Genomic DNA, 18137 nt, shown 5'->3' on the forward strand with positions numbered 1-18137 from the left:
TCAATATGTAGCCTAACATAGAGATGACTTATCTGCCAAATATTGTTTCTGTATAACTTACAATCAATTTGTTTTCACCAACTGTGAATTCCATTTGAATAGATTAGAAAGGATGTGATGGGATGATGATTGAAACTCTTGCATGCCTAATCCTGGCTTTGTACCTTAACAACCATTGTCACTTGAGAAAGTCAACCTTTCTATGAACTACTTCCTTGTATATAAGATAAAGATCAAATTTCCATATTTCTGCTTTTCTTGAATATGCTAAAGTAAGATGCAAACTAGTGATTTCCCATCTTAGAATCTACTTCCACTTCAACTACACATTCATCCTTCCATTAGCAAGTAAGCAATGATCAGTAACCTATATGTCAGATGCTAGTAAGTAAAGTGTTTTAACTGTCTTCTAAACTACCATGATCAGATGTGGAAAGCAATCTTGCAACCAATACAGTGTTATTATTACTATAATGGTGGAAAAGGCTCAAGTGTTACAGGAAAACAGATATAGTGCTCTTTAATGGTAAGCAAAAGTCACATAATAATGTAAAGGTTTTGGTGACTTCAAAAATGAATCTCTCTCTCTCTCTCTCTCTCTCTCTCTCTCTCTCTCTCTCTCTCTCCCTCCCTCCCTCCCTCCTTTCCTCTTTGTCTCCCTCCCTCCCTCCCTCCCTCCCTTTTTTTCCCAAATTACCTGTAACTTGCCTACTTTAATGGATATATGGCCTTCCTTAATGACTCCTTGCAAACTAATACTCCAGCAAAGAAAACATCCCTCTAAACAGAATTTCCCTCTGACTACATAGCAGTAACCAACTAGCTAAAATGAAAACACTTTATTTCTGCTGTAGTGTGACAGCGATCTAGATGATGACATTGAAATGCGGAGATGGCCTAAGGATATACAGACAATAAAGTCATCCAAAGGGCCTATGAGTCCCAACTCTCAAAATATAATCTAGTTTTTAAAAGGGGATTATTTGCGAATTAGAGAGGTAACATAAAAGTGCAGGGGGTATAAAAATAGAGGCTTACAAGGGATGGATATGATCAAATTATGGAAAATGTAATTAAACTTAATTTTAAAATAAATACATACTAATGGGACAGTCTAAAAATAAACTATTTGATAATACCTGTAGATGCCATGGGACTTCATCACAGCCTTTATTTAAATGGGCTTGAATTTTTATTTCAGTTTGTTTTCAAAAACTAGAAGTATATATTTTGTAATGCATGATAGCACATTGGCTCAAAAGCTTCTGTCAGCTAACGTTTAACAGTGCATTTGGACAGGCACTGATGCCAGCCCTGTACATCCAACTAGACACTTGGACTTAGGTTTTAAAATAGATTAATAAACGTTTCCTTTTCAATATCTTCACATGACTTAGACCACAACAGACGAACAACAGAATACAAAATTATTATAGGAAGCCTTTCGTGAAGTTAGTATGTTAGAGAGCTAACATAGAGGCAGTGGTTATGAACCACATGCCCGACAAGGCATGCACTAATCAATAATGAGCTCGTTGTAAGCTTTCTCTAACATATATACTTCATATATTAGAACTGAATGACACATTATATGTTTTAGCCTCAATAAGGCAGGCATTTTAGATCCTTGGTAAACCATATATGTAATTCTCCTAATTGAATCAATGATGCCAACCATTACATGCCGTTAAAACTCTTCTAAAGTATCTCAGACTATAGTGTTTCTATTGCTTCTGGTGTTTGCAGGATTATCCTTGGGACCTTGATGCTGACTCGGCACTACTCTTCATCTTTGAACATTTCTGAGGGTTTTCAACTGAAGAAAATTCAGTTTGGCTAGATTTTCAATGCTCCATTTCTGGACCCATTCACCCTGTTCCTGGCTTATGACAGAACAGAACTAGAGATGACAAATGTATCTCACTTTCAGTTCTAGAGTAGTAAGTACCCCATGAACTGTTGTGTCAATGCGCCCTTTTTCTGTAGTAAGTTATAACTAGGGTGGGAGCAAGATGCTCTGTGTCCATTACAATGTCAACCAAATATTCTGGACATTGCTGTGGCAATTTGTCTGGCAAATGCTATCACATGTAGAGAACTGCAAGGTGTTCTGTGTCAGAGGAGAGATTTATGAAAAAACCTATACACTGTATAAAGAAACCTAAAAACATATTCCACATGAAATTAGTCATAAAAGAATCACTAGCTCATAAGGTAGTGAACAGATCTTTGGGTGAGAGAAATATCAGAGATAAAGTGCTCAATAGGATTAGCTGATGATCACGAGACAGCATCACTTTGAATAACCTCTCAAACACCATTTGGAGTCCCCGGCAACTCAAGAAGGAGGGCTAGCCTGTCCAAATAGATAAACATAAACTTGCAGCCTTACATAATTAAAGTTTTATCAATAATGTTGATAATATTGGAGGACAGAGACCTCAGGCAAAGCAGGAGATGCAGAAGATCTCCAGTACTTTTGCCCCCTCCAGGGATCTCTCTGTCCCATTAGTAAGCTTGCTGAGATGGATTAATTCCTTTGTGACCTCCAGTGTGCATGTGCAATCTAATTCACGCAGAGAGGAGCTATCTCAGCACATCTTTTGACCTCAGGGTTAGTACAAGTCTCTTGGCATTCTTTTATGAACTGTAAGACAACAATTCCAGCTTTAATTACCGTTAGTGATTTTATTAATGCATATTAGAGTTTGCTACTTTATCATACACACCACTAATACATATGTCATCAGGTCAGTCATAAGCATGTTTTTACTTTTCCCCTTCTGCACGTGAGATAAATATCTGATAAAGATAAGAGACTAGTTTCTGAGCCAGATGCTAATCCCTTCTGTCTTAGTTAGACACCTGCCCACAGCAACTCCTCTAAATAAAAACATTTAATTGGGCCTATCTTACAGTGCAGAGGTTTAGTATAGTATTGTCATGGTAGGAAGCTTGGCACCATACAGGCAGGTATGGTGCTTGAGAAGTAACTGAGAGTTCTACAGAAGGCAGGAAGAGAGAGAGAGAGACACTGGGCCTGCCTTGAGCATCTGGTAAGTTCAAAGCCCCCCTATCCCACACAGAGAGAACTTCCTCAAACAAGCCCACACCTACTCCAATAAAAACAGCCTCCTAATAGTGCCATTCCTTATGGGCCTATGGGGGCCATTTTCATTCAAACCACTCCATACTCCATACACTTATTGTTTTATTTTTTCATTTTAAAATTTTATTTATTTATTTATTTATTTATTTATTTATTTATTTATTTATTTATTTATATGTGCCTAGATGAGTTTTTCTGCACCTAATGAATGCACATACCTGAGGGGAGCAGAAAGTATTGGAACCTTTGCAACTGAAGTTACAAGCAGAAGAATGCCACCCAACATGGGTATTTGCATGTCTTCTTCAAGAACAGTAAGCTCTTAACTGCTGATCTATCCATCTGGTCCCATTCTCCTATTTCCTTTAAGTGACATGATGGAATTGTGATGACATTATCGCTACAAAATAAATACATTTTGTTACATTTTTATATTGAAGTGTTGGCTTCATCTGAAAATTGATTTGATTTTGACTATTCTGATTACATTTAAATGTTTAAGTAAATGATTCTTGGTTTTGTTGTAGTTGTTGTTTTAAGTTTGTTTGTTTATTTTATGTATGTGAGCATGCAGGTCGGGAGTAGTGACGCATGCCTTTAATCCCAGCACTTGGGAGGCAGAGGCAGGTGGATTTCTGAGGTCAAGGCCAGCCTGGTCTACAGTGTGAGCTTCAGGACAGCCAGGACTACACAGAGAAACCTGTCTCGAACCACCCCCCCCCACCAAAAATGTATATGTGCATGCTGTTGCTGACACACCAGAAGTTGGCATTGAATCCACCATGTGGTTGTTGAGAATTAAACTCACGACCTTTGTAAGAACAGTCAGTGCTCTTAACTGCTAAGCCATCACTCCAGCCCACATTTTAATTTTCAGATGACAATAGTTACCCATATTTAATGGGAACAGGTCAACATTTCAATAAGATGTATAATAATCAGGCCAAGATAAATAGCATACCTATTACCTTATAAATTTGTCATATTTGAATATTTGAACATATTACATCTCTCTACTAGCTATTTTGAAATAGTCAATTACTGATACTTAACCACAAGTATCCTGCTATGCTAGATGGAACTTTAGAATCTATTCTTTCCTTTGGACACTGTTACATATACTTTCTGTTTCATATATTTTCTCCACACGTCTCTCCACTCTTTCCAAACTATGGAAGTTGCTCTATTCTCATTCTCTGTGACAGCAACACCTCTGTTTCCTTGTGTAGTAGGTACTTGCATCTCTGCATCTGAATTAATTCACTTAGATAGCCCAGCCCCATTCATGTTATCTCAACTTATAAAATTTCATGACATTGAAGGTTAAATCTATTTGACTGTGTGAGTAAGCCATATTGTCTTTATTCATTCTTAGATCTGTGAATACCTAGTTTGATTCTTTATCTTGTTATTGTAAACACTAATGAAACAAGCTTACTACTCAAGGCATCTTTTTATATAATGTCATTTTCCTTTAGGATGTATTCCATGTGTGAATTCAGGACATTCTCCTCTTTTTGAACCATTATTTATTTTTACAAGGTTGAATTGCTTTAGTTCCTTGTATTTTCTGCATGTGGGTCTCTTTTACTCTTTTAACTTTTCTTTTCTCATTTTTCAGGTTTTTTTCTTCCCTGATATCTTCTCACAGTATGGGAACTTCTTGATTTGATATAACATCACTTGTCAATTTTGCTTTCTAAAATGTCTCTTGTAGTCATGGCTGGCATTGGCGTTACACACATAACACAGGAAATGTGGTGGATCTCAGTGCATTATTTTTTTGGTTTGTTTGTTTTTGGTTTTTTTTTTTGTTGTTGTTGTTTGTAGAATTTACCTTGCTTTTTTTTTCCATTTTTTATTAGGTATTTAGCTCATTTACATTTCCAATGCTATACCAAAAGTCCCCCATACCCACCCACCCCCACTCCCCTACCCACCCACTTCCCCTTTATGGCCCTGGCGTTCCCCTGTACTGGGGCATATAAAGTTTGCGTGTCCAGTGGGCCTCTCTTTCCAGTGATGGCCAACTAGGCCATCTTTTGATACATATGCAGCTAGAGTCAAGAGCTCCGGGGTACTGGTTAGTTCATAATGTTGTTCCACCTATAGGGTTGCAGATCCATTTAGCTCCTTGGGTACTTTCTCTAGCTCCTCCATTGGGAGCCCTGTGATCCATCCATTAGCTGACTGTGAGCATCCACTTCTGTGTTTGCTAGGCACCGGCGTAGTCTCACAAGAGACAGCAACATCTGGGTCCTTTCGATAAAATCTTGCTAGTGTATGCAATGGTGTCAGCGTTTGGATGCTGATTATGGGGTGGATCCCTGGATATGGCAGTCTCTACATGGTCCATCCTTTCATCTCAGCTCCAAACTTTGTCTCTGTAACTCCTTCCATGGGTGTTTTGTTCCCACTTCTAAGGAGGGGCATAGTGTCCACACTTCAGTCTTCATTTTTCTTGAGTTTCATGTGTTTAGGAAATTGTATCTTATATCCTGGGTATCCTAGGTTTTGGGCTAATATCCACTTATCAGTGAGTACATATTGTGTGAGTTCCTTTGTGAATGTGTTACCTCACTCAGGATGATGCCCTCCAGGTCCATCCATTTGCCTAGGAATTTCATAAATTCATTCTTTTTAATAGCTGAGTAGTACTCCATTGTGTAGATGTACCACATTTTCTGTATCCATTCCTCTGTTGAGGGGCATCTAGGTTGCTTCCAGCTTCTGGCTATTATAAATAAGGCTGCTATGAACATAGTGGAGCATGTGTCCTTCTTACCAGTTGGGGCATCTTCTGGATATATGCCCAGGAGAGGTATGGCTGGATCCTCCAGTAGTACTATGTCCAATTTTCTGAGGAACCGCCAGACTGATTTCCAGAGTGGTTGTACAAGGTTGCAATCACACCAACAATGGAGGAGTGTTCCTCTTTCTCCACATCCACGCCAGCATCTGCTGTCACCTGAATTTTTGATCTTAGCCATTCTGACTGGTGTGAGGTGGAATCTCAGGGTTGTTTTGATTTGCATTTCCCTGATGATTAAGGATGTTGAACATTTTTTCAGGTGCTTCTCTGCCATTTGGTATTCCTCAGGTGAGAATTCTTTGCTCAGTTCTGAGCCCCATTTTTTAATGGGGTTATTTGATTTTCTGAAGTCCACCTTCTTGAGTTCTTTATATATGTTGGATATTAGTCCCCTATCTGATTTAGGATAGGTAAAGATCCTTTCCCAATCTGTTGGTGGTCTTTTTGTCTTATTGACGGTGTCTTTTGCCTTGCAGAAACTTTGGAGTTTCATTAGGTCCCATTTGTCAATTCTCGATCTTACAACACAAGCCATTGCTGTTCTGTTCAGGAATTTTTCCCCTGTGCCCATATCTTCAAGGCTTTTCCCCACTTTCTCTTCTATAAGTTTCAGTGTCTCTGGTTTTATGTGAAGTTCTTTGATCCACTTAAATTTGACCTTAGTACAAGGAGATAAGTATGGATCGATTCGCATTCTTCTACATGATAACAACCAGTTGTGCCAGCACCAATTGTTGAAAATGCTGTCTTTCTTCCACTGGATGGTTTTAGCTCCCTTGTCGAAGATCAAGTGACCATAGGTGTGTGGGTTCATTTCAGGCTCTTCCATTCTGTTCCATTGGTCTACTTGTCTATCTCTATACCAGTACCATGCAGTTTTTATCACAATTGCTCTGTAGTAAAGCTTTAGGTCAGGCATGGTGATTCCACCAGAGGTTCTTTTATCCTTGAGAAGAGTTATTGCTATCCTAGGTTTTTTGTTATTCCAGATGAATTTGCAAATTTCTCCTTCTAATTCGTTGAAGATTTGAGTTGGAATTTTGATGGGGATTGCATTGAATCTGTAGATTGCTTTTGGCAAGATAGCCATTTTTACAATGTACATCCGGCCAATCCATGAGCATGGGAGATCTTTCCATCTTCTGAGATCTTCTTTAACTTCTTTCTTCAGAGACTTGAAGTTCTTATCATAAAGATCTTTCACTTCCTTAGTTAGAGTCACGCCGAGATATTTTATATTATTTGTGACTATTGAGAAGGGTGTTGTTTCCCTAATTTCTTTCTCAGCCTGTTTATTCTTTGTGTAGAGAAAGGCCATTGACTTGTTTGAGTTAATTTTATATCCAGCTACTTCACCAAAGCTGTTGATCAGGTTTAGGAGTTCTCTGGTGGAATTTTTAGGGTCACTTACATATACTATCATATCATCTGCAAAAAGTGATATTTTGACTTCCTCTTTTCCAATTTGTATCCCCTTGATCTCCTTTTGTTGTCGAATTGCTCTGGCTAATACTTCAAGTACTATGTTGAAAAGGTAGGGAGAAAGTGGGCAGCCTTGTCTAGTCCCTGATTTTAGTGGGATTGCTTCCAGCTCCTTTCCATTTACTTTGATGTTGTCTACTGGTTTGCTGTAGATTGCTTTTATCATGTTTAGGTATGGGCCTTGAATTCCTGATCTTTCCAAGACTTTTATCATGAATGGGTGTTGGATCTTGTCAAATGCTTTTTCTGCATCTAATGAGATGATCATTTGGTTTTTGTCTTTGAGTTTGTTTATATAATGGATTACATTGATGGATTTTCATATATTAAACCATCCCTGCATCCCCGGAATAAAACCTACTTGGTCAGGATGGGTGATTGCTTTAATGTGTTCTTGGATTCGGTTAGCAAGAATTTTATTGAGGATTTTTGCATCGATATTCATAAGAGAAATTGGTCTGAAGTTCTCTATCTTTGTTGGGTCTTTCTGTGGTTTATGTATCAGAGTAATTGTGGCTTCATAAAATGAGTTGGGTAGAGTACCTTCTACTTCTATTTTGTGAAATAGTTTGTGCAGAACTGGAATTAGATCTTCTTTGAAGGTCTGATAGAACTCTGCACTAAACCCGTCTGGTTCTGGGCTTTTTTTGGCTGGGAGACTATTAATAACTGCTTCTATTTCTTTAGGGGATATGGGACTGTTTAGATGGTCAACTTGATCCTGATTCAACTTTGGTACCTGGTATCTGTCCAGAAATTTGTCAATTTCGTCCAGGTTTTCCAGTTTTGTTGAGTATAGCCTTTTGTAGAAGGATCTGATGGTGTTTTGGATTTCTTCAGGATCTGTTGTTATGTCTCCCTTGTCATTTCTGATTTTGTTAATTAGGATTTTGTCCCTGTGCCCTCTAGTGAGTCTAGCTAAGGGTTTATCTATCTTGTTGATTTTTTCAAAGAACCAACTCCTCGTTTGGTTAATTCTTTGAATAGTTCTTCTTGTTTCCACTTGGTTGATTTCACCCCTGAGTTTGATTATTTCCTGCCGTCTACTCCTCTTGGGTGAATTTGCTTCCTTTTTTTCTAGAGCTTTTAGGTGTGTTGTCAAGCTGCTAGTATGTGCTCTCTCCCGTTTCTTCTTGGAGGCACTCAGAGCTATGAGTTTCCCTCTTAGAAATGCTTTCATTGTGTCCCAAGGTTTGGGTACGTTGTGGCTTCATTTTCATTAAACTCTAAAAAGTCTTTAATTTCTTTCTTTATTCCTTCCTTGACCAAGGTATCATTGAGAAGAGTGTTACTCAGTTTCCACGTGAATGTTGGCTTTCCATTATTTATGTTGTTATTGAAGATCAGTCTTAGGCCATGGTGGTCTGATAGGATACATGGGACAATTTCAATATTTTTGTATCTGTTGAGGCCTGTTTTGTGACCAATTATATGGTCAATTTTGGAGAAGGTCCCGTGAGGTGCTGAGAAGAAGGTATATCCTTTTGTTTTAGGATAAAATGTTCTGTAGATATCTGTCAGGTCCATTTGTTTCATAACTTCTGTTAGTTTCACTGTGTCCCTGTTTAGTTTCTGTTTCCACGATCTGTCCATTGAAGAAAGTGGTGTGTTGAAGTCTCCCACTATTATTGTGTGAGGTACAACGTGTGCTTTGAGCTTTACTAAAGTGTCTTTAATGAATGTGGATGCCCTTGTATTTGGAGCATAGATATTCAGAATTGTGAGTTACTCTTGGAGGATTTTACCTTTGATGAGTATGAAGTGTCCCTCCTTGTCTTTTTTGATAACTTTGGGTTGGAAGTCTATTTTATCCGATATTAAAATGGCTACTCCAGCTTGTTTCTTCAGACCATCTGCTTGGAAAATTGTTTTCCAGCCTTTCACTCTGAGGTAGTGTCTGTCTTTTTCCCTGAGATTGGTTTCCTGTAAGCAGCAGAATGTTGGGTCCTGTTTGTGTAGCCAGTCTGTTAGTCTATGTCTTTTTATTGGGGAGTTGAGACCATTGATATTAAGAGATATTAAGGAAAAGTAATTATTGCTTCCTGTTATTTTTGTTGTTAAAGTTGGCATTCTGTCCTTGTGGCTGTCTTCTTTTAGTTTTGTTGAGGGATTATCTTCTTGTTTTTTCTAGGGCTTGGTTCCCGTCCTTGTATTGGTTTTTTTCTGTTATTATCCTTTGAAGGGCTGGATTCGTGGAATGATAATGGGTGAATTTAGTTTTGTCGTGGAATACTTTGGTTTCTCCATCTATGGTAATTGAGAGTTTGGCTGGGTATAGTAGCCTGGGCTGGCATTTGTGATCTCTTAGTGTCTGTATAACATCTGTCCAGGCTCTTCTGGCTTTCATAGTCTCTGGTGAAAAGTCTGGTGTAATTCTGATAGGCCTTCCTTTATATGTTACTTGACCTTTCTCCCTTACTGCTTTTAATATTCTATCTTTATTTAGTGCATTTGTTGTTCTGATTATTATGTGTCTGGAGGAATTTCTTTTCTGGTCCAGCCTATTTGGAGTTCTGTAGACTTCTTGTATGATCATGGGCATTTCTTTCTTTATGTTTGGGAAGTTTTCTTCTATTATTTTGTTGAAGATATTAGCTGGCCCTTTAAGTTGATAATCTTCATTCTCATCAATTCCTATTATGCGTAGGTTTGGTCTTCTCATTGTGTCCTGGATTTCCTGGATGTTTTTAGTTAGGATCTTTTTGCATTTTGTATTATCTTTGATTGTTGTGCCGATGTTCTCTATGGAATCTTCTGCACCTGAGATTCTCTCTTCCATTTCTTGTATTCTGTTGCTGATGCTAGCATCTATGGTTCCAGATCTCTTTCCTAGGGTTTCTATCTCCAGAGTTGCCTCACTTTGGGTTTTCTTTATTGTGTCCTCTTCCCCTTTTAGTTCTAGTATGGTTTTGTTCATTTCCATCACCTGTTTGGATGTGTTTTCCTGTTTTTCTATAAGGACTTCTACCTGTTTGGTTGTGTTTTCCTGCTTTTCTTTAAGGGCCTGTAACTCTTTAGCAGTGCTCTCCTGTAATTCTTTAAGTGACTTATGAAAGTCCTTCTTGATGTCTTCTATCATCATCATGAGGAATGTTTTTAAATCTGGGTCTAGATTTTCGGTTGTGTTTGGTTCCCAGGACTAGGTGGGGTGGGAGTGCTGCGTTCTGACGATGGTGAGTGGTCTTGATTTCTGTTAGTAGGATTCTTATGCTTGCCTTTCGCCATCTGGTAATCTCTGAAGCTAGCTGTTATAGTTGTCACTGTTAAGAGCTTGCTCTTCAGGTGACTCTGTTAGCCTCTATAAGCAGACCTGGGAGGGTAGCTCTCTCCTTAGTTTCAGTGGGCAGAGTATTCTCTGCAGGCAAGCTCTCTTCTTGCAGGGAGGGTACCTAGTGTTCGAACCAGACTCCTGGCAGATGTTGTGTTCCACTCACTAGTGGTCTTAGGATCCTGTGTGGAATCCTGTGTGGGCCCTTGTGGGTGTCAGGCGACTCCACTGGCAAGGTACCCTGGGGCTCAAGTGGAGCGGAAGGGGCTTGTGCCCCAGGTCAGGCCCGGGTAGCCTGCTTCCCTATTTCCCGTGGTCTCAGGTTCCGCGCGATTGGATTGGGGCAGGTGCTGTGTTCCACTCCCCAGAGGTCTTAGGATCCCGTGGGGAATCCTGTGTGGGCCCGTGCGGGTGTTGGGCGAGTCCGCTGGCAAGGTACACTCGGGCTCGAGTGGAGCGGAAGGGGCTTGTGCATTATGTTTTTATATGCTTTGTTTTAGTGGAATTTTATTAGCTGCATATTAGGATGGTAAAGTTATTAATATCATTTAACTTATGAAAATCTTTTTGTGGCTATACAAGAATACACTTTCACTTGGTTCAAAATATATTTCTGAGTTTATCAACTTTTCTATTTGCTTTAAAAAATATTGTGTTGATTTTGGTTAAATGTACCTTATATAATTCTTATTGTTTCTCTAACAAGATCTCTGTCAGTATTTTCCACTCATATTTTGAGTTGTTCAATTTTAATTTTTCTCACAATATTCCACGTAATAGACTCTACATATATGCTTGACTTTCCCCTTGTGATCTCTGTTTTGTGTCATTTTTATTTTATTATTTTCTCCTTTTGGGTGGTTTACAATTCCATGTCATATTTGATCGGATTTTAGGTAGTATTTTACAGGTATCCTTTCATAATGTCTCTGAATTGTTCTTGTAGCTCTACAATATTCCTTGTGTATGGCTCCACTCTTGGGCTTAAACAGTAGATCCTTAAGAAACTTGAGTTAGTGTCAGGGCCATGGGCCTTCATCTACTCCACTGAATTCCAAATTCAGCTCCAAAGGTGAACATTGATGCTCCAGGGCACTAAGATAAATTTATGATAACATAAATTTAACAACATAAGGACCTTATTTAGTTTTCTGAATTTTTAACCAACTCCAGGCAATATATTCAGATAACTCACACTGCTGCCCTTTCCCTTCTTTATCTGCCTGTTAAAACAAGAATAAAGACATGAGAGGGAAAGGAGAACAGGAGTGGGTAAATACTTGCTGAGAGTGGATGGATTTGCCAAATGTATATGAAGGAAACACATCTGGGCAAAGATTTGGATGCATTCAAGGAGCAAAGTTAGAAGCTATTGGATAAGACTTTTACAATAGAAAGACTAATTCTTACAGATTTGATAAAAATTGTGAGTCACAACAAATTTCAGCTGCTGAAATATTTATTCTGTTCCACATTAGCTACTGAAACATACTTTCATTTACTGTTTGTCTGTGGTGGCCATTAACTCACTCTCTATCCAAGGATGCTCTTGAATTGTAGTTCCTCCAGATGCTTTCAATGGCAGCATTAGAGGTGTGAACCTGTATGAATCATCCTTTATACATACTGGACGTGAGATTTTAAGGGCAGAGTCATGAGTTTTTGGTAGGTAGGAGGATTGAAGGATGATCTGGGAGGAGTTTAAGAAAGAGGATGAATATAATCAAAATACATTCTATGATAGTTTCAAAGAATTAATAAAAACATTATTTTTTTAAAAAATAAGATACAGCTAAATTGCATGATCACCAATACAATGTAATTTTGCTTTTCAGTATTTAAAATTTATTTTCTCTTCACTTATTTTTCTTAAAAGACTCATCATATAGGCTATGCTGAATTCATATTTATACTCTGCTTGTTCAGGCCTTAGTCCTGAACGATATGTGAATGTCACCTAACACCACTCACCTGGCACATGTGAGCCGCCCCCTCTCTCTCTGCCTACCTGTCTCTGTCTCTCTGTCTCTCTGTCTCTCTGTCTCCCCTCTCTCCCCCTTCCCTCCATTCCTCCTTCTCTCCCTCGATGGCCATGTGCAAGTGCGTGTATGTGTGTTTAGATGCAATGTTTCCCTGGATAGACCAGGCTATCCTCAAGCTTGCATAATCCTGCCTCTTTCTCCCATGTACTGGGAGTACAGGCATGTGACACCTTGCCTTTGTATCATTATTTTTATATCTTTAAATAAATGTAAAGTATTCTAAAAAGATGGAATTGATTATCAAATAAATAATACAGAACTTGCTTGTTTTCCAAATAAACTACTGAGTTCCAAAATTTTCGTAATTTTTTTCCTGAAAAGACATTTAATTTTGCATATCCAGTCTTTATGTAGATGCAAGAAGGATGGTGAATGAAAGTATGATAACACTAACAAAGATTTTGTGAGTTTTTTCTATTGGTTATAGAAAATTTTAAAGCCGAATATAGAGACTAAAAATAAAACATATATGCATGTTACCTTGATTTCAGAATTGTTAAAATTGGTTAACTATACTGTTTTAAGAGGCAATTTAAAATAAATTATAGGCCTCATTACATCTCCACATTAATTATATTCAGCCTGAATATCTAAAAACTGAAATCTGTTTATAAGTATGATATGGTTATCACACTTAACAAAAGGATAGTGATTCTGTATTTTTTTTTAATCTATGGCAAACTATACATCACACTCACACCTCTAATTTTCCCAGCCTCATTCACTCTGGCTAAATGGATAATTAGCCATTCAAGGAATCATGGCTTGCTTCGCATTCTCATGGCTCCTGGGAGTCTATTCATGTCAGGTTTCCATTTCACAAGGCTGAACACGAACGCCTTCTTTTCCCTGTAGCTTTATCTCCCTGTCTTCTGCATCAACACAATTGCTTTCTCATAGTGAGATTGATTCTTAAATCACTTTTGTGTTACCTGAAAAGATAGCTTTGGCACCTATGCAATCAATTAGATTCAATCTCCAGTGGTTTTTGGTATAAGTCTTTCTACGTTTTGATGCTGTGTGTTTTGGACCATATTACACTAGGAAGACCTACATGCTCTCCTTCCCTGCCATTGTGGTGATAGGGTTTACGTCTGGCTTTAGTGAGTCACAGTTCTCAATGCAAATGCCCCTTTCCCCATTCAACAAATATACATAAATCATTAGGAAACCTGCTTTTATAAAATAGATACTACACACAAAGAAATTTAGTTAAGTTTCTGAACTTTAACACTGGTAGCCCCTCAACGTTTACTTTCTAACTCAGGGTTATTACAAGAAAGAAGTAATGATTAATGTTTGCTGTGGTTTGAAGACAAAATGTCCTCACAGGTTTATTGCTGAGAGTCTGCTCCCTAGATAATGATGCTATTTTGGTTGGTTCTGGAAACTTCAGTAGGAAGGACTTATCTGGAAGAAGTGTGACAATAAGGCCATATTCTTGGTAGGTATATCTGGCCTGCTGACTCTGGCTTTCTCTCTGACTCCATTTGACCATGAGTAGAGATACTTTATTCAAACACAGACTTCTCAGCTTGATACTCTGAATGACTCCAAACCCAGAAACATGAAGTACAATAAGTACCCAGTGAGAACTCTTCACTAACCCAGGAGCCCAAGTAAATCTTTGCTCCCTTGATTTTTTGTTGCTGCTGGTCTGTTTGCTTGCTTGCTTGCTCGCTTGTTGTTTGGTAGGTTTGTTTGTTTTTCAGGAATTCACAATAACAAGAAACTAAAAGAATGCTCTCCCCTGTATTGAATATAAAAATCTACAGTATTCTATACTAGGTTATACGATTTTTCATAAGGAAAAGAGTGCTATTAAAGTCTCTGTAAACCGTCTATCTCGGGGTTGTAAGAGTTTCACACCTGTTCAAGTACACGATGCGTCAATTGAATACTGTATTTCTCTACCAGGAAGTTTTTTAACAAATTGATGTTTTTTCAAAAATCACACATAGATTCACAAACAGACTGAAAATGATTCTTATTAATATGCAAATCAGTCACACCTGCCTACTGGTGTGATTTTGACAGTTCCTTTTACCTTCAATTCCATTATGTTATATACCTAGCAAGTGGATCAACAAATATTAACATACATTAGAGAATGTACATAAAAACGATTCAAAGCTAGGCATGTATATACTATGACATTTAGACTATGACATATGTTATATGCAAAATACAAACTGAGCTTAGAAATTTGAAAAAAAACTTGCTTTGAAATATTGAAATAAGTCATTACCAATGTATTTGGATTAAATCAAACTTAGAGATGAGACATTGTAGTAATATACGGTTTGAATTTTTTATCAAGTCTAAGCCTGAGCTTTTTATCCATGCATGTAAAGGTTATTGATACTTGTTAATCTGTTTCATTTTTTTTGTTTTGTTTTGTGACATTTACTCTCTTTATGCCTGAATTGCGGCTTCTTTCCAATTTATTTGAAAGAAATCTCAATGAATATGTGAGGTCTGTCTTTTGCACATCGTATAAAAAATATATTGCCAGGATTTTTCTCAGCTGTTGAGTTGTCAATTTTTTTTCTATATGTGTCTTTTAAATTTATAATCAAGATCAGTACCTGTATGATTATTAAATATAAAGCTCAATTTAAACTGTGTTCTTTATGCCAAATCTATAAAATGTTAAAACAAATTTTGTGACAAGTTTCAAATTTATGCATTTAATCTATGACCCAGGAGAAAAGGATATTGAACTATAATGTGAAATAACATTTAACAAAGCTATCCAGTTTGCCCAATATCAAGAATAAAAAGGTATAGTTGTTCCCATTAATTTGAAATGCTATCTCTCCCACATAATCAATTTCTAGATATACAGAATTCCCTGTATATATTTTATACTCTATTACATTAATCTGCCCATGTCTGTGTATCAGTTATTTAATTACTGAGGAGTCATCTTTTATTTCAAGAATTGTCAGTAGGTGTTAAATAGCTTTTCTGAATTTCTCCATGCCTTGAATTGTGCCTTGATTTCTTCTTAACACCTTTCACATAACTTTTACACATCTTTTATTTTATATTTCCTATTTTTTCTGAAATGAATTGTCTTCCATTGTCTTCCAATTTATATCATGTGTATGTTTGCATATAAAGAGCTAAGATACACTAATTAAATACATTTGATAAATTACATATTAATTTTAATTCATGATCAGTTACTTAATTTTTTTATTATTATGGTGGGATTTTTTTTCAATGTTCCACTACATATGTTTACTTCCTTCACTATTACCATTAAAGCCTTTAGCTGCTTTCTTCAGTCTAGTTCTAGTGATTAATGTTTTTAGGATATATTTTCATTTTTAAATTTTAAATATTATATGTGTTTATAAATTCCTATTAGAAAAGCATATAAAGAAGTGTTATAAAAGTGCTAAGCTTTGTGGCTACCATCATCCTCTTTAGAGAAAGTTGACAGTCATCCCTTGACCCTCTGCATCACATTTCTAAAGATTTACTCCATGCTCTTTATAATTTCATGGTTTCATCTATGATGGCAATTGCATCATTACTTTTCTCCAAAGTTTTGTTACCTAACATAGATCATTAAAAACTAAGGAACAGTTTTCCCTGTCAGCTGAGTTTCCTAAATAACTCATGGTTTGATTATCTGTCTTTGAAGAAACAAATTTTCTTGATTACATTTGTGCATCCAGCACTTGCCTCTCTCTCTCTCTTTTAAATTAATATATATATGTGTGTGTGTGTGCATATATATATGTATATATATATATATATATATATATATATATATATATATATATACATAAACATACGTGAGCACAGAGTTAATATTAAATCTGATGATACACTCAAGAGTAAGGCAGGCATTTTATCTGAATAAAATTACCTATGATTATTTATGTTTTTGTACAGAATTGTACATATTCAAATCATTTGAATTAAAATGACAAAATTGAAAATGATAAACAGTTTCTCAATCATGGTTGTATAATTGTATACTCCTTTGTACTTCATTGATAGTACATTTAGAAAAATATCTATTAGGATAAAAATTACTTGAACATATTAAATTGAATTGATCAACTAAGTACTTATAGAATATTATGTAAACAGATGAGATCTATACAATATTCATTAGCACATACAGATAGTCAACAAATCTTTTGCTTCAAAACACATAATATTCCTGAACATTGGGAAATTTTCTGCAATCATTTACTTCACGATAATGAAGCCTTACTTAGCATTTAAAAATGAGTAAGAATTTTTAAAATTATATACAACTTATAGATATAGAAAGTCATAATTTTACAACTGTATTAAGTTATATATCTCATAATTTTGCATCAGTGACCAATAATATCACTCAGGTCACAATTATACCCTCCTTGATGATAAGTAAGCCTTCCTATGAATAGGGTATATTTAAAGACTTATTTTGTTTTTTTGATTTTGTGTAGGTATGCATGTCTATTTGTGATTATATTCACATCAGTAAAGTTGCCTATAGAGACCAGAAGAGAGTATATGTTTCCCTGGAACTGGAGTTAGGGGCAGTTGTGAGCCTCCAGACATGGGTATGCCAAACCAAACTTGGATCCTTGACAGAAGCCCGGTGTGCCATTAAATGCTGAGCCCTCTCTTCAGACCCTAAAGTAGACATTTATCATGTGTTATATGATCTCTCCCTACCACGTGTGCTTGATTACAACTCGCTTCTAACTGTAGACTTTATTTGAAAATCAGATCTTTGTAGATATAATTAAGATGTGAATTTACATGATACCATATTATATTGGGATAACCCTGTACTAATCCCATTATTTTTAAGCAGAAGAAGATAATAGATGTAGAAAATTCAGAAACAACCCTCATGAGAGAAAAACATGTGACCATAGATATAGAATTGCTTGTGATTAAACATTAAGTCACGAAACATAAACATTCACCAGCATTAAAGAAGCAAGGGAGAAGGGAGAGATTTGCTGATTCTAGACATGGTGTTTCCTAACGTGTGTGTGTGTGTGTGTGTGTGTGTGTGTGTGTGTGTGTGTGTGTGAGAGAGAGAGAGAGAGAGAGAGAGAGAGAGAGAGAGAGAAAGAGAGAGAGAGAGAGAGAAACAATAATGAATAGTGATTACAGAAAAAGAGGTTATCAACTTGAGATGGGGGAGGACATGAAAAAGCTAAAGGGAGGAATAGCAGGAACCAAGCTATGTAATTCTATTTCAATTCAGAACATATATCAAAAATAATGGCTCTGGTTGACATTTATGTAACCATACATTTTCATAATTAGTTTTTTATGTTGTAATTTCCCCAACATGATATAAAACACATCTTATCATGTAGTTATTGTAGGTAACTAAGGGCAATGCAACAGCTCGTACTGTTTTGCATGCCGCTAGGGCATCCCTGAACAATAACT

The sequence above is a fragment of the Mus musculus genome, chromosome 18, assembly GCF_000001635.26.
Source record: "Mus musculus strain C57BL/6J chromosome 18, GRCm38.p6 C57BL/6J".
In the NCBI taxonomy this organism is placed as follows: Eukaryota; Metazoa; Chordata; class Mammalia; order Rodentia; family Muridae; genus Mus; species Mus musculus.